Source organism: Nomascus leucogenys, chromosome 10 (genome assembly GCF_006542625.1).
Source record: "Nomascus leucogenys isolate Asia chromosome 10, Asia_NLE_v1, whole genome shotgun sequence".
Classification (NCBI taxonomy): Eukaryota; Metazoa; Chordata; class Mammalia; order Primates; family Hylobatidae; genus Nomascus; species Nomascus leucogenys.
The window spans coordinates 19,960,928-19,980,992 of NC_044390.1; the positions used below are offsets into that span (position 1 = coordinate 19,960,928).

Sequence of the window (20,065 nt, forward strand, 5' to 3'; positions counted from 1 at the left end):
TTTTGATTATTGATTAGGCATTAGGCACCATATAAGATTCTGAGGATGAAGCAGTGCCAGATATAGTCCATGTAGTCAAAGAGTTTACAGTCTAACGTGGATTAGAGAGACAACTAACAAAGAAATGTCAATGTCATGTGAGAGCACAGTGCAATATATAAAATGGATATAGTGATAATACCTACTTCTAAAATTGGCATGAAGTTTCAATATAATTCCTGAAAATATTTTAGTACAGTAATTAGCATAAAATAAGGATATAATAAAAGTTAGCTCTTACTCTTGTGTTGTAGTCTTTTCTGTTTATTTCTTTTCGTGCTTGTTTTTTTGACTAGCTCATGAGATTCCCTCCAGAAAAAAAAAAATCTTATCCTCAATGAATATTTAACATTTTTTGAACAGTATATGCTTGATATTCTTAATACTAAATATATGAAGATTAATAATACAAGGTTCTTGCTCTCAAGACAAACTTACATACTTTTAAGTTACAACATAATATGATAAACACAGTTACAGTGCTATAAGCAATAAACCCTAGAAATGTAGAGAATGGGGCAACTTTCCCTGAGGAAACAAGAGGTTTCAAAGGACTTAATACCTCATCTGGATCTTAAAATGAAGGAAGGGTTTTTACAGCGAATGAGTGATATTGAATGAACCATGTAATGAAAGAATATGATTAATCTAGAGGTTTTAGGAAAGGTAATAGAAAGTAAAATTAATAAACAGGAGGGCAGACATGTGGGTTGGCCCCACATAGGAAACCAAGCTCTGGAGTAAGCTGGGGAACCAAGCCCTGGAGTAAGTTGTACTTCAAGGTAAAAAATTCAGATTGTGTACAGAGAGCAATGTGAAGCATTGGAGCAATGTCCTTGACATTACTTGCTTTTTGCATCCCCTTTTTGCTTAAGCATCTGTGGATTATAATCTTCATACAGCAAGCTTTGTTTTAAAGAAGAAGACTCTGAAGGATCATGGTTGGTTCAAGCGTCGTATAGGCTGATGCCTGGAACTGATTTTAATCCCCAGTATTGTGCTTTAGAAACACTATGTGATCTATAAACATTTGTGGAGCCAAATTGAAAGCATGAGCTTAATCTGAAACAGTTTCTTACCGAACTCACATGAAAAATATTTTTGGTAGAACGGTCCGGACTTGAATATATTTAAACCTGTGTCCTAACAACAGACTCCTCTTATCCCACAACTTGCTAAGAAGGTCAAACCTTTTACTGTCACAAGAAAGATTGATTTGTGATCTGGAAAAACTGGGAGTGAATTTTCTCCATGGCATATGAGCACCTCCCATCAGAAATTGTGCTTATTGCAATAAAGTATTAATGGTTAAAAATATTTTGGTCTCTTTCTGTTAATTTTATTATCATAGAAAAAAGAATTTGAGTATCCAATTGTTGAAGCTGAAAGAGTTAGGATATGTTGTCATAAGTTTCTATTTATATTCTGGAAGCCAAAAGTGCAATTGGTTCCTCATCAATCATCAAACTAGAAAAATAGGAGACTGGAAAATTGAGATTCTAAATTTAAAAAGTGGAGTTTTCTTCTTCATTACAACTATCCTATGAATTTTTCCTAAAATGTTTTCTCAATCATCTATAAGTGAGTTTATTATTCGGTCTTGCATGATCACACTGTATTTGTAATCTATTATTTGGCCAGTATGGGTCTGAATTTTGTAATGGGTGTGCCTTAGTATACAGTAATTAAATTATGATTAAGTCAATTTAGATGAGTATCTCCTAGTGTTTATGTCCAATTTTGAAAGCAATAACAGTATTAGTCATAGTACATGTTAGGCACACCAAATTGCCTAATGAGGTATCTCTATTAATATAGAAAAATTGAAAACTGTAATTTAGTAAAATTCAATCCTAGCAAAATACATAAATCAAGTCATAATCTCTCCAAATGGAGAATACTTTTTGCACTATATATATTTTTTCCCTAGAGTTATATGTTTCAGGTACCGCTGCATATTCCTATTTTCTATGATCTAAATTATCATAGACCAAATTCTAATCCCTAATGCACTGAGCTCATTTATCCACATGTTTGGGATGGGCAAGAGAGAAGCAAAGGTCCTGAAACTTTCTATTTAATTAGAGAGTATCTCATTGTCTATTTTCTATATTAATGGTTTCTCATTTTTTTTGCCATTGTCTATAAAGTACAGAGGCAAAACATACTTTCTCTTTACACATAATTCATATTCAACTGGGAGATTTTATAATTGTCACAAGAGGTGTCCCTATGTGCCCAATAAGCCATGACAATTTAAAAACATTTTTAAAAAGATAGAGGTAGTATATATTTATGTATTAACACAGTTTATTATTTTTAAATGTGTTAGCATTTAGGAATGGAATCCCCTAATAAAAAAGTGCTTTTTGTTAATATTATCCTCTGACTTTCCAATGCAATTGTATCTGATCGTGTCCATTTAGAGCTGTAGCCTTTATTACATTTAATTTTCACCAGCCCCCAATGAAATGAAATAAAGGCATTCATTGTCTCTTTTTTTCTCTGATTGGCCAGGAAAAACACTATTTTATACTGTGATTTATAATTAATGTCATCAAGTGGCCAGATATGCAAGCTAAACAATATTTTAAAAATATATACTTTATACTTACATGAGAATAAACTGTGAAGGAGATCAGGGAAAATACAGATCATTTTTCACCTCTAAAGGAAATAAAACTGGAGCTTATGTCACATTCTCCAAATGATAATAGACTGATGTCCAGTCATTTGTCTCCTCAGGGCTACTTACAAGACTTTTGCAGAAAAAAAAAAGCATGTTTCTCTGGGCATAAGCCCTTTTTAAAATTTATGTTCACCTATTTCCATGATGATCATATTTAATTGTACTGTATTAACAGAGCTTTTCAGCAGATTTTTCAGGCGTTGGTATTTTGTTACATACAAGTAAGAAATGGAAGAGTTCTCATTTAAAAATATATACATAATGGCAGCTTGAATTTCAGTACAGGCTTTTCAGAATAATACAACCAACAGTACATATAAACTATGAAAGAAAAATTACTAATTTACTTACAATGAACACCATATAAATAATGTCTTTATTCTAATTAAAATGATGACATAAGATGAACAGTTCCTAAAGAACTGAAATTATCCTAACAGAACCTCATTCCATATCTGGACAAGTGTGTACTACTATTTACATAAAATACTTCAATTAAAATCCTGCATTTGTCAGCTCTGATTTTAAATCTCTCAAATGTGGAGTACTGGCTTTTCAAGAATCCAACACGAAAAAAAGATGCTCTATATTTTATCTACAGAGTATTTTGTTTGTTTGTTTGTTTGTTTGTTTAGCTCAAAATTAGGTATTATCACCTAGCAGGCACAGGTGCCTCGAAAAAAACTCTCCTTTCATCGTCCTCAAAAGCAATCTCATAGAAGCAGGTCATATTTAAGGACATGATCAATGGCTCAGAAATTGCAGGCAAAATAGCTTTACCCTGAGGTTGATGAGGATCTCGTCCTAGTGGAAATTATAGTCTGTTACATTACCAGAGAAGCAGGTGCCCCAGATACTTTAATTCCCTTCCAGTTCCCACTGTGGAAAGAGGAGAGGAAGTAGAAGGTTAAACAGGCACACAGGAGCAGAACTGATCAGTAATAATGGCTCACGTTTTCATCATGAGAGAATTACTTATTCCACTGCTGTTTCTTAGTATATTTGGAGTTTGATAACAGGTTTTTACCATCTTTTATGCTGCAGTGAGCTTATATCTATGTCTCTTAAAATATCTACTTTTTAAAATTTGTAATAGTTTTAGGAAATAATGCAGTTATGTTTCTATAATGTGCTAACACTGCCTTGTTAATGTTTCTCACATGCCTCATTCATTTTCCTAAATCCTGGGCAAAATCCCCAAAAGGAAATGTCAATTGCTTATACTGTTTCTTCTTTAATAATTTTCCAATACTGAGAATCTCAATAATCTGACTGAAAAAAAAAAAACTTTCTCAAAAGTATAGCATAACATTTGGAAGAGTCAGTAAAAATGCAATGTTTTCTAGAAATTTAAATTTCTATTTTTCATTGTCTTTCAAAAGTAATTATCACTAGATTTATAATTAAGTTTTGTGAAAAAAATGCCTGAAGTGTCCCAAAATGAAATTCACCAAAAATCTTCTCCTCAAAGAAGAAGGAAAATAAAGAGGTAAAGGAGGGGTATTTTAGGCTATTTTACATATTAGGAACAGCTGAAATATTTTTAAACCACTATTCTTATTCTTCACAGATTTTATGCATAGCACACACAAGTTTAAAGGAGAAGAATTGGGAGTTTCAGAGAGAAAAGGAGTAGTACAAGTGACTGTCTCTAAGAATTCCTTTAAGGTCACAATAAAAGAAACATGCCTATCTTTTAGGACTTTTAGAATTATTTTAGGCCAACAACCATGGAAACTTTAGGTGAGAAATGGAAAGACAAAACAGAAGTCTCCTTGTCCTAAAATGATGGCTCCCAAGGAAGGAAGATGGTGGAACATGTTGATCACACACACCCTTTTTCTTCTAATTTTCATTTTCTCAGGGAGGAAATAACTTGAGTGGCATGAAGGGTACACATCAGAGAGTATCACAGACCGAAAACAACTAGAGGATGTGCAACTGTATAGCTATTCTTGGTCCTAGCATGAACAAGGTCCTTTGCTGCATCAGTGGGAGTGAACAGACCATTCTGAAAAAGCTTGTATAGAGTAACACTATCTTGAAGTTTTTGCAGGGGGTTTCAGACTCATAGGCCCTCTACAGTCTTGCTTGCTGCACTCTTACTCTTCAAGTAGTACTTGGGAGTACCTTATCTGAAGATGCTCTTTAAAGGTTAGGAGGCCCAAGGTAAGTTTCAAAGGATAGAGGTAGCTCTTTGGGTCTGACTCTTGTGTGAACTTTTGATGTAAGAGGATAAAAAAATTGGGGGGTTGATTGAGGAGTTAGTGCTACTTATTCCTTTAAAAAAAACTAAGTCATACCTATAGCTATACTTATACACACTTATATATAAGCTATACCTATAACACATATATTTGATGTCTCCTTAATAACTTATGATATAGGTACATTATTATTATTCTCATTTCACAGGTAAAGAAAAAGAAGTATAGAGACATTAAATAAGTTTTTTAAGGGGTTACAACTAGTAGGTAGCTGAGCCAAGATGCAAACCCAGACTGGATCCCACTGTAGCATTCTTGGACATTATGCTACAGGAAGGATAATACCCCTATGTTAAAAGACAATTAATAAATTATTGCTAAACAATCAAGCAATTTTCCAGGAATTTGGGATTTCCTTGTTGCCTATCTCATATCAGTGAGGTAGGAAACTTGAGTTAAATTTGGTATAAGTGCACAAACAAGGAAAAGAGTTTATGCATATTACATATCACATAGTTTTTACCTTTGCTATATTTCTTAGAAACCTAAAATTCAAAGAAGCAATTTATATAAATTTGAAATTTCTTGTTTTTAGTTAAATTCTGATTGTATTAATATTTTCCAGTGAGTCCTAATACCATAATATACCCTATGCAAAAAAGAGGGTTTACTTTTGTCAAGCAAATTTTGGAAACTGGTAGGAACTCCATTCACCTTTTGGAGCTTCTCAGGGCATCTCAAATAAAGGTTCTATGAGATCCTGCAGTGAGGTTTAGCGTTGTTCACTTCATCATTTCCCAGACTTCTTTGAGCAAGCGTTCTTTGGTTGTCTGTGTAGTTTTTGTTTCTTAGATACACCTATTCAATTTTTGTATAGCTACTTGTTCAGTGGAACACTCCATAGTAAATTCTAGATTGCTCAAATTAAAGTGTGGAATGAGGACAGCCATTTTACTCCTCTCACATTCTACAAAGAGTTGGAATCTCACAGATTTTCTCACTGGATGAAAGCACATGCAGTCTCTGGAATTGGGCAGAGTTTCCATGGTAAATTATTTCTTTCAAGCCTCTTTAAAGAAGGTATTTGGCATCTCCTTTGTCGACATTAAACAATATCACTTTCCAATTTCTATGCAACAGCAGTTTACTGTTGTCAGTTTAGAGTTACTTTGCATTATAAATGTTTCTCTGGTTCCTGTTCACTTTTAATAAAGAATTTTAGTCTTTATTAAATACACTTGTGTAATGTGTTTTAATTATAACATTCAATTTAATTTTGACGGCTTCAAATTATATTGAAAAGGCAAGAAAAGAACTTTGCATTTTTTATGTTTCCTTTCAGCTGGCTGGCTGATTGTTTCAGTATTAATTGATACTTTAGCCAAATAGAATAAATACTAACAAGCTCTTTCTGTTGTCAAACAGCTGTTACAATGATGGCTTAACTACTAATGGCAGATTTTCTGCCATCAAATACAGACTTATTATACTTTGTACCATTAACAAATGCTTGTCAATATCAAATTATCTTAAATCTCTGAACATGCAGTGCTTAATCATTATTTCAGACAAGCAGATTAGTTTTAAAATTGGCAGTGGTGTCAAACAGCAAGTTCATTATCTTAGAAAAAATAATTATATCAGCACTATAGAAGGTCATTTTTTAACTTTCTGTCTAGAGAGATAAACATTTGTAAGATCTCAAACCAGCAAATCAAGATTTTTATTTTTAATGTGTGACCTATAAATCCCACTGAGTAGTTCCACCTCATCCCTATTTTTCTTTCTTATTATTATTCCTAACTTTACACATTGGAGGTTCTAGACTCTTCAGGTTCTTGCAAGAATGACAATTTGGTTCTTCTATTAAGGGTCTTATCTCACAGTACAGGAACTAAATCTCATGTCATTTCCCATATTTATATTGTATTATCAAGGGAGTTTGGGATGGGGATGGAAAGTGTGATCGATGTAAACGGACAACCATTATTTCAAAGTGATATTTTTTCTTTTCTATTAAAAAAAGGATGGTTAGAAATAAAGCAGTTGAAAATATAAATTTTTATATGCTTTTGTAAGATATTCATTCCGATAGCATTTCCTTTCTTGTATAGTATTGTCGTTAAAAGCGTAGCTACACAGATGGCTATTAAGATGGCAGAAATGAATGAGACTTCCACTTGAGATTACTTGTGTTTGATGGATTAACACAAGGCAAAGGAATAATGGAAGAGTTAATGTTTTGTCCTCTTAGGAAAGCAAATAGATGACTAAATATTATAAATACTTCAAGGCAAGGGATGTATGGCCAGCATAGATTCCTTAAAAAGTCTATTACAGTACCTCAATGAATTTTGGATAATAGATTAATAAAGTTTTGGACCTAGAACTTAGGATAACTTAAAAAATATTTGTAGGTTAAATATCTATGGATGGAAAAAAAAAGAGTGAGTTTCGTTCTGAATCATTTTTGTTCCAATCTAAAGTGCTAACATAACCAGTTTCTCTGCCAATGTAAAACATATTTTATTCTCCTTCTCCTCCTTTAGTTGTAATTACTTCCTTCTTCCATCAAGTTTAATAATAAAAAGAGCATTACTTTTAGAGACAGACAGACCAAATATTTTCTTAGACTTCAGTACTGGGCTCTAAGCAGAGCATTAAGACAGACAAAATTGAGGTTTGTAAGCTTTTGTTTGACTCTCATTTCCCATCCTAATGCACTTCTCTGCTTCCCTTTCCCCAGTCACCTCTTATGTAGACTTTCCTTCATCATACAAGAATTAAGAAATGCAATCTCTCTGTTTCAAGAGCCTCCCTAACCTAAAGAGAGGGAAAAATGGTGTTTTTTTAGTATACCTGAGGCTACAGGCTCAGCTCATCACTGTCATGACAGCCTCTCCTGCAAATACGTTTCCTACCACCAGTAGACAAAATCATAAGTATTTCTAACTGGGTGAGTTAAATTCATCTTTTAAAAGTAAATTATCACAAAGTTCTAAATGATAAGAGACAAGCAGAACTGTTCTTGATCCAGTTGCTCTCTGCTCTGTGTTTCCAGACCCAAAAAAATTTCCCTGTTTCAGCTTTCTGAGTATATTCACTCATCCAATCCCTTCCATTCTTTCCAGGTGGAGATTCTTTCTATGTGGACTCTTCTCATGTGGGCATATCTGGAAATCAAGTGTCCCGAATATTTTCATAAAATCTATTTATTTCTTATTTTTTCCATCTTATTGAAAATATCACAGGAGATTGTAAGAATAAAATATTTTGGCAGTTTTGGTCTTGTGAGAAAGCATCTCAGGTTTATAGGTTATAGGTTCTGACACTTGTAAAAACCATATTCCAAGTTAACAAGAGATAATAAGTAAAGTTCCCATTACAAAACTCTCACTATTGAGTCTCCCACTTAGATTTGCCCATGCTGGGATCTCAGTAGAGACCATGGTGACCAAGCCATACATTTTATTTTCAAATCTTACTTTATTAAATTTTGCTTATCTCCATATCCACACCCAATTTAATACAGTGAAAGTTTCTTTTCTATTGTCTTTAACACATCCTTTATCTCTAACACCCCTAAATACGCTTCTAGAGCCTGCTCAACTATCACCCTTTCAATGTGACATTATACTACCAATCTCAGCATTCTTTGTCTATTCCTCCTCTGCTTTCCATCAGACTCTATTCATACTTCCAGTGTTGAATTTTAATGAATACCATTTATCAGCTTACATGACTGCCTTTCACATAGTAGTCTCTCAAAGAGTATGCTTTATGCGATTACAGGAATAGATGAATAAATGGTTAGCTGGTGATATGGTTTGGCTCTGTGTCCCCTCACAAATCTCATCTTGAATTGTACTCCCATAATTCCCACATGTTGTGGGAGAGACCTGATGGGAGATAATTGAATCATGGGGGTGGTTTCCCCCATACTGTTCTCATAGTAATGAATAAGTCTCACGAGATCTGATGGTTTTATCAGGGGTTTCCGCTTTTGCATCTTTCTCATTCTCTCTTTGCCTGCTGCCATCCATATATGACGGGACTTGTTCCTCCTTGCCTTCTGCCATGATTATAAGGCTTCCCAGCCACATGGAACTGTAAGTGCAATTAAACCTCTTTCTTTTGTAAATTGCCCAGTCTTGGGTATGTATTTATCAGCAGTGTAAAAACAGACTAATACAGTAAATTGTTACCAGTAGAGTGGGGTGTTGCTGAAAATATACCCAAAAATGTGGAAGCAACTTTGGAACTGGGTAAGAGGCAGAGGTTGGAACAGCTTGAAGGGCTCAGAAGAAGACAGAAAAATGTGGGAAAGTTTGGAACTTCCTAAAGACTTGTTGAATGGCTTTGCCCAAAATGCTGGTAGTGATATGGGCAATAAGGTCGAGGCTGAGATGGTCTCAGAGGGAGTTGAGGAACTTTTTGGTAACTGGAGCAAAGATGACTCTTGTTATGTTTTAGCAAAGAGATGGGTGGCATTTTGCCCCTGCACTAGAAATTTGTGGAACTTTGACCTTGAGAGAGATGATTTAGGGTATCTGACGGAATAAATTTCTAAGCAACAAAGCATTCAAGAGGTGACTTGGGTGCTGTTAAAAGCATTCAGTTTTAAAAGGAAAACAGAGCATAAAAGTTCAAAAAATTTGCAGCCTGACATGTGTTAGAAAAGAAAATCCCATTTTCTGAGGAGAAATTCAAGCTGGCTGCAGAAATTTGCATAAATAACGAGGAGCCAAAAGTTAATCCCTAAGACAATTAGGAAACTGTCTTCAGTGCATGTCAGCAGTCTTCACGGCATCCCCTCCCATCACAGGTTCAGAGGCCTAGGGGAAAAAAAGTGGTTTTGAAGGCTGGGCCCAGGTTCCCTGAGCTGTGTGGGGCCTAGGGACTTGATGCCATGTGCCCCAGAGGCTCCAGCCATGGCCATAAGGGGCCAGTGTAGAGCTTGGTTCTTGGCTTCAGGTGGTGCAAGCCCCAAGTCTTGGCACATTCACGTGGTGTTGAGCCTGTTGGTACACAGAAGTCAATAATTGAGGTTTGGGAACCCCCATCTAGATTTTAGAAGATGTATGGAAATGCCTGGATGCCCAGGCAGAAGTTTGCTGCAAGAGTGGGGCTCTCATGGAGAACCTCTTCTATGGCAGTGTGGAAGGGAAATGTGGGGTCGAAGCCCCCACACAGAGTCCCTGCTGGGGCACTGCCTGGTGGAGCTGTGAGAAGAGGGCCACCATTCACCAGACTCCAGAATGGTAGATCCACTGACAGCTTGCACTATGCTAGAAAAGCCACAGACACTTAATGTCAGCCTATGAAAGCAGCCAGGAGGGAGGCTCTACCCAGCAAAGACATAGGGGCGGAGCCACCCAAGACCATGGGAACCCACCTCTTGCATCAGTGTGACCTGGATTTAAGACATGGAGTCAAAGGAGGTCATTTTGGAGCTTTAAGATTTGACTGCCCCATTGGATTTCAGACTTCCATGGACCTTGTAGCCCCTTTGTTTTGGCCAGTGTCTCCCATTTGGAACGGTTGTATTTACCCAATGCCTGTACCCCCATTGTATCTAGGAAATAACTAGCTTGCTTTTGATTTTATAGGCTCATAGGTGAAAGGGACTTGCCTTGTCTCAGATGAGACTTTGGACTGCAGACTTTTGAGTTAATGCTGAAATTAGTTAAGACTTTGGGGGACTGTGGGGAAGGCATGATTGGTTTTGAAATGGGAGGACATGAGATTTGGCAGGGGCCAGGGATGGAATGATATGGTTTGGCTCTGTGTCTCCACTCAAGTCTCATCTTGAAATGTACTCCCATAATTCCCACATGATATGGGAGGGATCTGGTAGGAGATAATTGAATCATGGGGAAGGTTTACCCCATACTGTTCTCATGGTAATGAGTAAGTGTCATGAGATCTGATGGTTTTTCCAGGGGTTTCCGCTTTTGTGCCTTCCTCACTCTCTCTTTGCCTGCTGCCATCCATGTAAGACGGGACTTGCTCCTCCTTGCCTTCCACCATGATTGTAAGGCTTCCCCAGCCATGTGGAACTGTATGTCCAGTTAAACCTCTTTCTTTTGTAAATTGCTCAGTCTCGGGTATGCCTTTATCAGCAGCATGAAAATGAACTAATACAACTTGGCAAGGATCTTCTTTTTCAACTGGGTGTAAACTCATTATGGGTTTAGAATCAGTCCTTCACTGAGCAAACGAAGGTAACTCTGACCAGTAGGCATTTTCTGGATTAAAGTAGGTTTGCTCAGTACTGGCCTTTTGACCACAAAGTCCAATTTGAGTACAATTTCATTCATTATCTACTTCTATTATGTTTCTCATATCTATTGGCCACATGACAAATGCAGCAATTATATGCAAATGACTGAGAGCAAAGATCAAAGTGTGTGCCTCTAGCAGAGGCTATTCATTTATTAAGAACATGGTGCCAGGTTGCTCATAACTGTGCTGATTACCTGCTTATGCTTTTAACAAAAGTTTCACAAAACATTCTTATCTATCTTCCTAAAGCCTGTCATTTGGCTTTGTAATTTTTTAGAATTTAGTTTTTCAAGAATAGAATGTATACACTCTGGACACCCATGACACTATTATCTGTGCACTGGTAAGAGACATGTGTTCCAGGGAACCAAAACTTTTCAGATTGTATTTATGAGGATTGTTTCAGATTTTTTATTCAAGAGCAATAGAAAAAAATTTCTGAAATTTGATAGTACTTAAATATTCATATGTCTTCTCACTCTTAGATGAGTTGATCAACTCAGAAAATTTTATTAGATATTTTATTTATATTTTAATTATTTTTCATATTTCCAAAGGAATATATAATGGAAAAAATATTTCCCCCCCACTCAAGCAGTTCTTTGGGTTAAGAGGCAGACAACTTTCTAATAAATATCTCCATCTAGTGGTACAATTAGAAATATATCGAAGACATGGTTCTATAAGAAACATTGCTACAAATTCGTTTTCTGTGTTATGTATTAAAAGTAATGGCAATAACTGCAATTACTTTTGCACCAACCTAATGTTTAAACATCTGTGTGTGTGTGTTTGTGTGTGTGTGTGTATTCATGAAAGTATCTAGTTAGGAAGTAAAATCCAACCTCCCATATGATAACAATATTTTTGCTAAATTTTGTAAAAATGGTTGTACCAAAAACTTAAACATTATTTACTAAATATGAGACATTGTATTCACTAACTTAACTGATATTTAACTTATTCATGACCAGCCACTTGTATATAGCATACATATCAATATCAAAAATAAGGAAGCAAAACTGATGAACTTTTCACATTTTCAAGTTGGGTCAGTTGAGAAAATACTTGACATCACATTTTCTTTTTAAGTTGTGTAATTTGAGAAAATACTTGACAATGGCTTTTCACCATCTAGATTAGGTGCAGAAAAATATGCTAAATGTTGAAGCCATTGTTTTTTCCTTGCCTTTCTGTTCCTGTAAACCAGAATTCAAGTTCATAACACAGAACTTCAGAGAGGCATATTGATGGGACCATGAAATATAAGAAAAACAAACACCTGCCACTTCTCAATGTTTGCCTCTACAAAGCTAAACTGATATCAGACATTGGCATGTAAACAGGTATAAGATTTTTTTAGACGATTTTTGCTCATGTGGGTGTGTAAAAAGTTGTTGTGATATATACAACAAATATACCACGTCGTGTCAGGTCTGTTGCTAAGTAACTGACTACCCCAAAACTTAGTAGCTTAAAACAATAGTCATATAATTATAGCTCATGATTTTATGAGTGAGAATTTGGACAGAGCTCAGCTGGGGTTTCTTTTTTTCCATGTGGCAGTGATTGCAAAACTCAGTGAGATTCAGCTGATCTGGAGGGTACATTTATGAAGATGGCTTGAAGGTGAGCTCCATTGGGGGTGTTGACTGGGATATTTACACGTGGCTTCATCAGCATGGGTGTCTCAGTATACCTGGACTTCTTACATAGTGGGTTAGAGATGTAGCAGTAAATGTTCCAGTGAACAAGAAGAAAGCTACATTAATTTAAATGACCTAACTTTGGACTCATATAGCATCGTTATAGTCACATTCTCACTCACAAGTCCACCTTGGGTTACTCAAGTAAAGACCTGTCTATTTATAAATAAAGTATCAGAAAATTTGCAACCTTATTTTTAAGCCACCAGGCATCTACAGGGAATAGTTACTAAGAATATACCATATGCAGAAGAGACAAAGAAGTTCTGGTAACTGTTTTCAGCTATCTGAAGGGTTATCAATGAAATTAAGGCGTGTGTAGTCCCTATACAATAGTCATCTCTTACCTGCAGTTTTTCTTTCAGAAGTTTCAGTTAGCCACGGTCAACCATGGTCTGAAAATATTAAATGGAAAATTCCAGAAATAAACAATTCATTTCCTTTAAATTATGTGCCATTCTGAGTATAGTCATTGAATCTCACGTAGTCCCATTTCATCCTTCCAGGTATGTCAATCCTCTCTTTGTACAGCATATCGTTAGCCAATGAGTAACTGACTAAGTTATCAGATCAAAAATACCTAGCCTAAATAGGATTCAGTGCTATCTGTGGTTTCAGGTATCCACTGAGGGTCTTGGAATGTATTTCCTCAAGAAAATTGATATAAGGACTAATAAGTAAAATAATAGAGAAAAGTGTTTTGGTTTAACATAAGAAAGAATAATTTTCTGATAGTTAAATCTCCATTAAAGTAATAGGCTGCCTTGTGAGGTAGTGAACAATCAGTGTATAAGCAGGAGTCGTAACTGTTACAGATGTGATACCTACATCAAATGAAAGGTTAGACTAAGTAAACCTTAAGGTTCCAATACTGCAGCTGTATTTAAAGAGATTAATCTATTCCTTCATGGCTATTTGAGTTTAGAGGACAGATGAGATATTTAAAGTAAAAGTTATGTAATTTATAACATGACAAAACACTCAGCTGCTTTCCATATTGCCTTTATGTTGTTACACAATAGCTAGTGCACTTTTAGAGTGCATTAGTAATATGATTCAGTTTAGGAAATGTGGGAATGTCTAAAGCAGTGTGTTTTAAATCCTCACTGTGGGAAATTTTAAAACAGACAGTGATTCTCTATCTCCATCCGCAGAGATTTTGATTTACTTAATCTGGAGGGGGTCTGAGCATGGGTACTTTTTAAAGCACGCCAGGTGATTTTAATGTACACTTGGGCTTGAGGACTCATGGCTACAGCATGAGTCTCTGGACTCATAGAGAAACCTGTGCAGCAAGTCCCATAGAAGGGCAGGGAAAGTAAGTAGCTGTAACCTGAAACACCGTGTTCCAAGGACCAGAAGAAAATTTTAGTAGTTTGTTTTTTATTGCTATGCCAATATTTAGATCTGCCTAAAACTTCCTAAAGAGCCCGAATAACTTTTACCTTGCCTTTTCAGAGCAATTAAGGAAAGAGTGAACATTTGTAGCTCACATGTGAGCTACACATGTTCCACATAGAGCGGAAGTCCTTGTTTAATATCAGTTTCAAGTGACTTGTGTGTTTCTTATTAAATTTGTGTTCTTATTAGATTTGTGTTTCTTATTAAATCCAGTTAGACTGTGACCAAATTGAGGACAGGGACCATATCTCAATTATTTTGGAGACTCCAGTGCCTAACACCCTGGCCTACATTGTATGTCAAGGCGAACAACTATACACAATAGCAATTTAATAAGATATTTTAGGGACACATAATAAGAGGTCACATTATAGAGGCTCCTTGGAATGAAACAGATATTTATGAACAGCAGTGTTTCCAGAAACATGTATATGCTTAGGCCATTTACATTTGAACTTCAGCAACTTTTTAAAATATTAATCTCCATGTGATCTCTTAGATATCTCTTGAACTACTGGTTTTCACTGAAATTTAAAAATAAAACAAATAATCTAAAAATGTTCAATGAGCCCAAAGCTATGATTTTTAGTATATTTTCAATTTGGTTGTTCATGTGTTATTCAATATGAAATCAATTCAAATTCAACTGAAGGGTAAAATTAAATTTACCATTTAAAACTAGTCAGCTGGAAAATTTCAGATCTCTCAGGAACTATGTCACATCTCAATTTCTGGATTGACTTGAGTGAAGATTCAGAGCTTACTGTGAATGCTGATGTGAAAACTAGTATCATTTTTCATTTTTGTTTAGAGGCCTTAAAGTGCTAGCTATGCCACTGGAGTGAATCGTTAGTTCCAAACATCAGAGCAAAGTTCAGCCAAAATACCTTAGGGTTTAGTCATGGTAAGTCATCCAATATGATATGCTAACACTTAAAAACAAGGATTTCCAAAAAAAGATGTTTGACAGTCCTTGAAATTTCCTCATAACTTTAAGTAGGAATTATTCTGCACTGTAGTCCATAAGAAATTGGTAGACTGCTGTGCCAAATTCATCTTGTAGATGACTGCACATAGCAAATTATTTGACACTTTTACTTTCTAGTTCTGAAAACAAACAAAAAAGTTTATATAAAATGCCTGAAATTGTTTTTTATTTCTGCAAGTAGCTTATTTTACCTTTTAAATGTGTTTTATTGACTACAAGGATTTTATGCTTAGCTCTCAAATGAATAATATCATAATCAAAATCAAAACTGGAAAAGCAGGAGAAAATATGTGTATGTGGATAAACTACAACAAATATCATTTTGTGTTTCTAAACAAAATGTACTTAACATTGAATGTTACCTACTTAAGGATAGATATAGTAACCTTACTCATCATTGGATTCCTAGCATTTAGCGCAGGGCATAACATAAAGTAGGAATGTAAGACATTTTTTAAAAAAGCTAAAATGAATTAATGAATCAATGAGAGTTCTCTTTCTAGTAAATTGCAGGATTTTTTGGTAGGATTAATTATTATTGTGAGAGCAAAATTAATTCTTGATAAACATAATGGCTTTCTGAATGAAAAAGATAATTATTTTTAAATTTACTAGTTAACAATTATTGATATATATTTGAATACCAATATGCTTATTTTATAATATCATTATATTTTTTCTATTTCTGTAAAATATCCCCTTTTTACTGTAAATGTCAATTTAGAATTGTGAAATTTAAGCAGGTAACTAGATACTGCAAGATGTGATATCAACTAAAATGACAGTGATATTAATCTAACAAAAAAAGAATTTCTCAAATATCTTTATTCCTCTTAAGTTCATTTTTTTAAAAAAAGGAATGCACATTAGATTCACATAATAAATGATGAGAACAAGCTCCCACTGGTCTTCTTCATATAAGCAACAACAGTTCTAGTCATTTTTTATCAGGATAAATAGAAGAACAAAAATCTTAATTTTGAGAAGGGAATTTGATTTTAATTTATCATCTCTTACCCAGTTTAACACTCTCCCTTTATTCTCTCCCAGGAAAACTGACTTTTTCTCTGTCTTATGTTGCCTATCATCATTTCCTTTTTGAGTTTTTCTCTCTATTTCTGTTCCTGGACTATTTTATAGCAGAAAAGGATGAGTTAAAAATGTTAGCTTCCACTTATTAAGTTTCATTTGATCTTTATGACAGCCCCATGAAGTAAAGATAATACTTTAGAGTGATTAAGTAACAAAGTGAAGATTATTCAGTAATTTGCAAAGTTGAGATTTGCAAACAGTTTTGTCAGACCCCAAACCTCTGTACCATGCCACCTATCTGTTAGTGACAGATATGCTTGGGGTTAACAGCAATTTCCTTCCATTCTGTAATTAAAGAATTATTAATTTGGGTAACCTGCTAGCATTGGAGAAGCAATATACTACCACTTGGAAGTGGTGTACTCGAATCATAGGAAGTACACACATTTTTCAAAGACAACTGTTTTGACCTAAATAACTTCATTACTTTGGACTAAAAGCTTGGAAGAGGGCCAATCTGTGATTCCAAGTGGGAGGCTAATTTTGGACTTGAGATCCATGATGACAATGAGAAAACCTAAAGTCAGGTTATTCTGTCGTGGTCTTCATTCTCAGGCCTGTTTTCCTCCCCTTCGTGCAAAATTACAACATGGTTGATAGGGTAAGGAGAACTATCTTGAACTCAGAAAATTATTTTTTCCTCTTTGAAAAGCCTAGTAGTTCTATGCTAACCCTATTATAAATGTCAGCTGCATGAACCCAACTCTACTATGCAAATAAAGACTAATGATTTTTTAATATACTAATACAAATTGACATTTCCAGGAATGAAACTACTGTATAATAAGGAAATTTAGATTTTATTTTTTTCTGGATCTTTAAGACATGTTCACCATTTTAAAAAATCATGGCATTGATCTAAACCACTTATGATATTATGGTATTTTAGTTGGCAAAAAAAATAAACAAACCCTGTATTAGTTTACAATTTTTAACTGTTACATTAGTGGCAATTCTATATTTAGGTGTAGACATCTAACTACTTTGATATGTTTTCTAGTGTATTTGTTCCCAAGTATTTACATGTTGAAATACAGAACTTTTTTATCATCTAGTATATTTCTTTTTGTCTTTTATATTACAAATGGGACATTATCTGGATTTATAAATTATATTTGTAGATGAGCTATATTACTTATGAATTTTTGTTTAGGATATTTCTTATGAAAAGGAATTGGACCTGAGAGGAATGAAAATTTCTGCTAGCTCATGCTCTCTTTAATGTGGAAACTTTTCTTCTGAAAGCCTGAGCTGAAGAGACAGATATTTAGAAGATGGCCAACAATTTAACTTGCCGCTACTCAGAAACTCAGGAGTATCTACAATTGTTCTACATAGCTATTTCTTCTACAACGTTTCTAGGAGTGTAGGAGGGCATAATGCTCCTACAACTCAACCTTTTTGTACAAAAGCATTTGCCATATGACCCATAATATATCCTCTTTCCATAATAATTTATATAATGTATCTGTTTTTTAAAATGTATTTCTACCCTCATCTGAAGGATATAGATGACTGTGAAAGCGGACATTGCTCAGAAAACAGCTGGAGGACATATTTCCTAGGTATGAAGCTTCTTCATTGACTAGTCAATGTAGACTAAAGAAAAAGATCTCACTAGAAGATTTGCACAAATCAGTAGCATCTACTTATTTATGACAATTGCAGTTCTAATTAATCTACAAAACACATTTGCCAATCATCTCACATAAACACTCAATGTTGCAGAGCTCGCTACTGTGTCAGAGAAGTAAGAAGAGTGTTAATTGACATGTCCTGTCATCATCAAGGCTATCTTTCTACTCTCATGTACCAAGAAGTGAGAACAGAGAAAATGAAAACAGCAGAGGTCAATGTGATCTTCCTGTTCTCTCTCTCCTTCTGTTTTTTTCTTTCTTTTTTTTTCTCTCTCTCTGTTTCCCCTTCTTTCTTTCTTTTGTATTTCTCTAATTCTAAGCAGATGGCTAGGGTAAATCAATAACAGAATAAATACTATAAGCTAGGTATGGTGGCTCATACCTGTAATCTCAGCATTTTGGGAGACCTGGGCGGGTGGGGAGTTCTAGACCAGCCTGGGTAACATGGGGAAACCTTATCTCTACTAAAAATACAAAAATTAGTCTGGCATGGTAGTGCGCGCCTGGAGTCCCAGCTACTTGGGAGGTGGAGGTTGCAGTGAGCCAAGATCACACCACTGCACTCCAGCCTGGGCAACAGAGTGAGACACCATCTCAAAATAATAATAATAACAATAATAAAATAAGTATAATAATAATAAAATAATAAAATAAAAATAATAATAAAATAATGTAATAAAATAAATGCTACAAATATCCTAAAGTCTAACAGTCTAAAAAGATCAATCCAGACCTCGGTATAAATCTATAAAAATATTTAGATTCAAAATATAGCAACAAACTTGGTTCATTTTAAATAAGGCTTGAAATGAAAACTAGAGGTATATCGGCAGACATTGGTAAAGTGAAGAACATGAAGAAAGATATCAAATGTATTTTGTCGTTTACAGTTCTTGAAAATCTTTAAATTGAGGCTTACATTGAAATGTAGTGCTCATTATTATGCATAGATTAGTTTTTATGTAAAATCTAAATTATCTTTAAATTTTACATAAATCTAGATTTATGTAAATAAATAAATCTAGATTTTACACTCAATCATTCCTGTAAGTAGTCCAGCCTTTAAGGTCAGGGCCATAGAGAATGTGCAGTTACTGTTGGTTACTGGCGCAAAGTTTGCAGGACAGAAGAAATACTGACACTAATTTTGCATTCAGTAAAAATTACAACCATTTCTTGGATTAATAAACTACTAAGGCTTTTTTTCTGGCTTTTAAAAATGTTCTCTTTGGGCAGGGCGCCGTGGCTCATGCCTGTAATCCCAGCACTTTGGGAGGCCAAGGTGGGCGGATCACAGGGACAGGAGCTCAAGATCAGCCTGACCAACATAGTGGTGTAATACAAAAATTAGCTGGGTGTGGTGGCACGAGCCTGTAGGCCCAGCTACTCGAGAGGCTGAAGCAGCAGAATCGCTTGAACTTAGGAGGCGAGGTTGAAGTGAGCCGAGATCGTGCCACTGCGCTCTGGCCTGGGCAACAGAGCAAGACTGTCTCAAGAAAAAAAATAAATAAATATCTTTTATTTGCCTCAAATTTGAAATATAAAAAAAATTGGGAAGTGTCCCCTTAGGCCAAACTAGTCAAACAATTCTAACATTTCTCATATTTTTGCCAAACCCCATTTCAAACAATTAAAGTTTAGAATTTTGTTCTGCACTTTCTCCAATTTTGTTGGTCTGGCCTCCAAAAATTGTGTAAACATTAGAATTCTGGATATGCCAAGTGTCAGTCCTCTTTTATCTTGACTCCAGTAAATGATTTTCTAAAATCTTACTTAGCATATTAGTAAATTGAGTAAAACTTTTTCATTTCCAAAAATTGTTATTAGTAGGCCATTGTCAACTTAGAGAACATGTTCAGGGAAGTGAGGCTGGGTCTGGTATTTTAGACAGTTTTTTTTTCTGATATGAATTATTGAGTACAAAGCATTCTTATTAAAGTTACAGCCAGTAACAACTTACCTATTTTAAGGGTGATAGAAATTCAGAATGCCATTGTAAAACAGAGAAGTGGTCAGAAATA

At 34.9% G+C, this 20,065-nt stretch overlaps 1 long non-coding RNA gene across 1 annotated transcript in view; it reads right to left on the reverse strand.

Annotated features, from left to right (window-relative positions):
- Positions 1-3,463: 3,463 nt before the first annotated feature.
- LOC115837054 overlaps positions 3,464-20,065 on the reverse strand; it is a 98,554-nt gene continuing 81,952 nt past the window's right edge. The window contains exon 3 of the long non-coding RNA XR_004032114.1: positions 3,464-3,607. This is a non-coding gene — a long non-coding RNA (uncharacterized LOC115837054). The remainder of the gene's footprint in view (positions 3,608-20,065) is intronic.